We start from the raw sequence: 6360 nt of genomic DNA, 5'->3' as shown, positions 1-6360 counted from the left end.
ATCAGGGAGGCCATTCCTCCCGATCACGCCTCTCCAGGTGCCACTGTCATTTCCAACGTGGGTGTTGAAGTCCCCCAGCAGAATAATGGAGTCCCCGGGAGGGCACTATCTAGCACCCCCGACAGGGACGCCAAGAAGGCCAGGTACTCCGCACTACCACTCGGCACGTAGGCTGAAATGAGTCAGAGACCTCTCCCCAACCCAAAGACGCAGGGATGCGACACTCTCATCCACTGGGATAAACCCCAACACTAGACGGCTGAGCTGGGGGGCGACAAGCAAACCCACCCCAGCCCGCCGCCTCTCCCCGTGGGCCACTCCAGAGTAGAAGAGAGTCCAGCCCCTCTCGAGGAGATGGGTTCCAGAGCCCACGCTGTGCATGGAGTTGAGCCCGACTATTTCTAGTCGATATCTCTCGACCTCCCGCATAAGCTCAGGCTCCTTCCCCCCCAGCAAGGTGACTTTCCACGTCCCTAGAGCCAGCCTAAGCATCCGGGGATCGGGCCGCCGAGGTCTCCACCTTCGTCCGCTGCCCAATCCTCTTTGCACAGGTCCCTCACGGTTCCCCTTGCAGGTGGTGGCCCACTGGGGGATGGTCTCGCGTCTCTCGTTCGGGCTTGGCCCGGCTGGGTCCCGCGAGGAGCAACCCAGCCACCAGGTGCTCTCCAACGAGTCCCGACCCCAGGCCTGGCTCCAGGATGGGACCCCGGCTCCGCTGTACCGGGATACATCACGTGCCTCGATTTCGTAGTTGTCATGAGGGGTTCTTGAGTCACCAGGAGGAGGCCCAGGGGACGGCCCAGGACACCCTGGAGGGACGATGTCTCTCGGCTGGCCTGGGAACGCCTTGGGCTCCCCCCGGAGGAGCTGGAGGAGGTGTCTGGGGAGAGGGACGTCTGGGCGTCTCTGCTGAGTCTGCTGCCCCCGCGACCCGGTCCCGGATAAAGCGAAAGACGATGAGCCACGAGCGAGCCACGAACCATCAGCCAAGGTTTCAAGGAGGAAAACCGTGACCCTGCACATGTCAGGGTTATCCTTGGGTACAAATTCCAGATGCCTGAAAGTGCCACATTCATCTGTTATATGATTATATTCACGTATAATCCCCATGTAAATGTTCAACCCTAGAACAAACACAAACAACCCTGTGCAGTAGATGACAGAAGCTGGTCAGCAAATGTCATTGTCAAGTCCTGCATCAACATGGGCTGAAAGGTCACTCAGCAAGGAAGTAGTCATAAACCCAAAACAACATACAAAAAGCCGATTACATTTTAAAAACGCACACAAGGACCAGACTTAATGGAGACCTGTCCAGCAGTCTGATGAAACTATAATTGTTTGAACAAAAAGATAGTTGTGACATCTGGGAGAAAAAAGACAAAAGTTGGAAGCCTGAAAACAAGTATGGTGAAGGTGGAATTATGTTGTGAGGATGTGCTGCCGCAGGAAGGACTGGTGCATTTCACAGAGCAGATGGCATCACAAGGAAAGAACATGAAGTAAAAATAAGTAACGGCTCAAGACAGCCAGGAAATAACAGCTTGGCACAAATGGGTCTTCCAAATAGACTGTCACTCTAAGCCCACCTCCAAAGTCAATAATTCAGAGTGGACATCACAAAGCCCTGATCTCAGTCCCACAGAAACTTTGTGGGCTGAATCACAAAGGTGTGTGTCAGCTCTCTCTCATCATTATTACATCTTGCAAATAGAAATAATTTTTTTGATCCAAACAGACCTAAACAGAAAAATATTTGTCTCATTTAATTTCAGAGAACAAGTAAAAAATGTTCAGTCTTCTAATTTAATGTAAATAAAGATCTGGTTTCAACTATGTCAGTAGTTTATAAAATCTTTGACTCAAAAATTACCTGAATGACTATTCCTGAAACAACCGTATTAAACTGCTGATTAAATCTGAAGCTGTCTTGATGTTATTTTACTGCATCTGCTTAAAAACCCGCTAGAAGATAAGTGCAGAAGTGTTCGCCAAGGGGCTGTTTATACAGAGCTGACTATTAACAGACTGAACTGAAAGAAATCAGAACGAGTTCTGGATATGAAACCCATCTGAAATGTTATGTTTTTGCTTGTTACACTGTCATGCCACCTGTTGTAGTTTCATAGCCTTTAAAAAAGGCATTTCATGTAATGTCATTACCATCTCGTGGCAAGTTTAGTCACATAAAAACAGAGGAGCTAAAGTCTTTGGATTTTGTTACTGGACATGTCCAGGGCACTTGAAAAGGTCAGTGAATTAATTATTTGCTGTTGAGACTTAAAATGAGGAGGAAGGAAATGATGAGCCATAAGATAAATACATTTCTTGTTGTAGTCGCAAACTAAAAAGGTATCTACAAAAGATACAATGATGTGAAACACAATTATTAACTATTCTGCTGTTAATGCATACTTTATATAAACCCCTTCTTCCCAAGATTAAAGTACTTGGTTTTATATATAACATTTAATCTTTGCATAATCTTTCCAGGTAGTCTGGGTCCTCTATCATGCCCTCTAATCTTTAGCTCACCCCACAGTCTTTCAATACGTTCTTTGGAAGAAGGTTGATTTTGTTTCTGGTGAACTATTTCTGTGTTCATTTGGTCATTTGTTTCAGATCATTCCCCTGCAGAAATACCTAATAAAGAGCAGTGATCAGTTTTCTGGCAGATTACACCAGAATTTGATTTAAAATGTCCTGGTATTCCCACATTGCGGCATCACAGATCCACCGACATACATGGCTGTGAGGTGCTTTTACACACATTTATTATTTTTTATACCAAACCTACCTGGAATATTTGATGCCAAATGCTTTCTTTCTTTGTTGTTTATTTACAAGGGGACAAGTGTTAAGTATTATCAAATACTGAACACTATAATGTTTATGGCCTTTACTAATTTGGAATGCACGTCCCCAGATGGGCCTTCAACAACAAAACAGTTTAAAACACAGTAAACAGCATAGCAGGACAAAAAACAATTATATCATGCATAACATAAATCTTATATTATCTTTAAAACCACAATGAAACAAAAGGACCGCTGTTGAACCATCATGGGCTGGCTGTTAATCATGACTGGAGGACTGGTCTTATAGAAACTGCTTCAGTCTTAATCTGAAATTGTGCCAGTTTGGAACCAGTTTCAAGTCCTCAGGTAAAGAATTGTACATAATAATGGCTTGCACAAAAGTGCTTTTATGAAAAGATACCATACAATTCTTGCTGGATGCACTACTAGCTACCAAACCTACATAACCGAGAGGAAGCACAAGTTCACTGAGCACCTGAGCAGCCTGACCTTGCAAACATTCAAAAATTAGAAATATATTATAAACGTTCAGCCTCTTGATTTTTTTAAGAACATGGCAATGATGAAATCTAATAGATTTCTGTCCAAGATTTTAATTACTCTGTAATATATTATCCTTAGATGCCTGATGGTTGTTGATGTAGCTTGAGACCAGGAGGTCACACAGTAACTTAAATGGAAGAGAATAACAACTCTGCTCACCACTTTAACATGTTATTCAAATTTTAAATGAGAATCTTAATCCTTCGATCAAAGTTCATCAAGTATTTAGCACACTCCAAACATTTATGTTTGCTGGTAGAATAGAAAAGACTGATTCTGATTGGCTTGTAGATAGTGTGTAAAGGTTGGACTGAAAATTTGGTGACCTCAGATGCCACTCTGTTAATTTTCTTGTAGCCATTTCTGGACACAAATAGCAACACAGGTCTTCCTTACCCATATTCTGTTTTCTCTTAGACTGTGAAAATATATTTAAACTCTAGGAAAAAGGGATAAATGAATGACTAATTCAAAATTTCTGGTCATTGAACAACTTAAGGTGACATAGAAATTTTAAGTAAAAAAAATATGCCTTGTGATAATTGTTCAGGGGAGATGTGGCATTTTGTTAAAAACAGTTGTCGCAGAATGTGGCATTTAGTTTGGTCTTTACTATTTTTACTAGTTTTTGTGTTTGAATACACTAATGCTGCTATGAATCAGAAAAAGGCGGACCCAAGATTCAGCCAGACACAATACTGAAAGTTTAAAAGGTTTATTCAGCCACAGGTAAACGTCACACAGGTAACACTCCTCACAGCTTCCAGAAATAATTGAGGCAGAAAGAGGGATTAGTGACTTGTAGTCTCTCCAGATTTTGCAGGGATCAGAAAAGCCACTAACCTGCTTTTGTCTTGAGTGGAACTTGAAACCCAGAGGGGAAACCTCAGTGGGCGGCAGGCGGTGATCTCCACAGCACAGGTAAGGAGTGACTCCAGGCTGAATAATCCAAGGGTTAGGCTGGCTCAATAATCCAAGGACAGAAACAGGGTCAACAATCGGAACAAGAGGCGTCAGGCAAGGGGCAAGCAGAGGCATAAACCAGATGCAGGAAACAGGGTCGACAACCAAAATCCAAATAGTCCGACAGGGAGCAGGCAGAGGCATAAATACAAAAGGTAAGGCAAGGTCAAGAACAATGATCAGACAGGAAGGAACGTTGGATATCTATTCACACGAATGGCTTTAAAAAATCTGGCACCGTCTGCTTGTCAGAGTCAGTATATATCAGGGAAGACACAGGTGTATGGCATGCCACAGATTGCACTACACTGCAGCAGCCACCAGGTGCATCTAATCTGCTGATTGCAGCCAGGGAGACAGGGTAGAGCAGACGTGCCAGAATCATAACAAATGCAACAAAAGATTAATTTATTTTAAGGCTTTTTACCCTAATTAGCTGGAAGACCAATAAATGTGAAGGTTGCTGGAATTGTATCAACTTTCAGCAGTCAAGTTGATATATTTAGATAGCAATGCATTTAAAAAAAATAATTTGTCTATGTGATGTAAAGAAAACCACTAAACACAACTGTTGCTGTGGTAATACAGCTATGTTAAATAGGTGGATTTCTTAGTTAAACTTAGTTTTTACATAATCTTACATTTTTTTTTTTATTATTGTTTTGTTTGAGGGACAATGATTTGCTGATTTTGTAGTTTTATGTTTCATAATCCAGCCAATAAAAATAATCTACTTATGTTTTTAACATTTAAAAACTTTGACATATTAATAAACTAAAAAAAAAAGCTTCAGTTATTTTTTCAGTCTTATATAGAAACTTCATTCAGGTATAAATGTGTCAAATTAGATTTTTTTGTTAAAATGAGAAAACTTATCCAATATTGTTAGTTTAACTTGATTTCAAAATGGTCTATAAATAATAATATAATGATGTTTGTCTGATCTATCGTTTTAAGTATAACACACTTTCAAATGTAGTTGCTCCAGCACATTGTTGTTGAGTATTGGGACAGATAAATATGTTGACTTCCCTACAGATCGTAAAGGACATATTCCGGTCTTCGCTTCCTGCTCTGCTTTAACTCCTTTTTAATTGCAATAGATTAGTTTTCATTTAATGTCAACCTACCGCCATCTAAATCTAATCAGCCTGGCTTTATCTCATTTTGTTACATTTAGAACAATAATCCACCTGCTGTCTCTGACAGGCTGAACAATTTCCTTGACAAAGCAAATATATGCAGCCCAAATGATACGGTCTTACATCATTTTGAAGGACAAAGCAATGTCCTGATGAATTACAATTGCTTTGTTCTACTATGCCCCGGACAGAAATGCTGAACATCAGCTAAAACCCAGATATCAATACATGGAACATTTCTACTATGAAGAAGAGCTATGCATAGATATAAATATGATGTCCGCTACATTTAGTTAAATTCCTTTTATATTGAAATATATTTTAATCTCAGGAAAATAAAACTTGACCTGCCCTCAGCAGTGAAACAGCTGAAAAGATCTGCAAATGACATGCCATCCTTCCTTATCTGTTGTTACTTACATCTTTCATATAACCTTCCTTTACCTTCAAACTTCCAGTGGTATCTCCAGCGTATAACACATTTTCTTCAGGGCTCTCCAATTGCAGTCAGTTTCACTGCTGCAAAATGTCCAGTCACAGCCACTGTGTTCTCCAGAGATAACTCCAAGGGCCCCTTCTTTTTCTGATTTACATGTTGCTTTGCAGGAGTATTCATAACCCTTAAACCTTAAACAAGATGGACGAGCTGCTTCTTCTCACCGATAAAAACACGGACCTCCACGGATCAGCGGTTCTCTGCTTCACCGAGACATGGAGGGAAAACATCCCGGACCGTGCACTGCTGATGCCGGACTTCCAGCTGCTCAGAGCGGATCACAGCGCGGACCAATCGGGTTGAAGGTTGGTGCAGACGTAAAAGTGCTAGGAAAAACATGTAGTCCGGATCTGGAGTCATTTTCCATAAACTGTAAACCGTTTTATTCACCGAGAGA

This window comes from Girardinichthys multiradiatus, chromosome 8 (genome assembly GCF_021462225.1).
Source record: "Girardinichthys multiradiatus isolate DD_20200921_A chromosome 8, DD_fGirMul_XY1, whole genome shotgun sequence".
NCBI classification, from domain to species: Eukaryota; Metazoa; Chordata; class Actinopteri; order Cyprinodontiformes; family Goodeidae; genus Girardinichthys; species Girardinichthys multiradiatus.
This window is presented reverse-complemented; position numbering follows the sequence as displayed.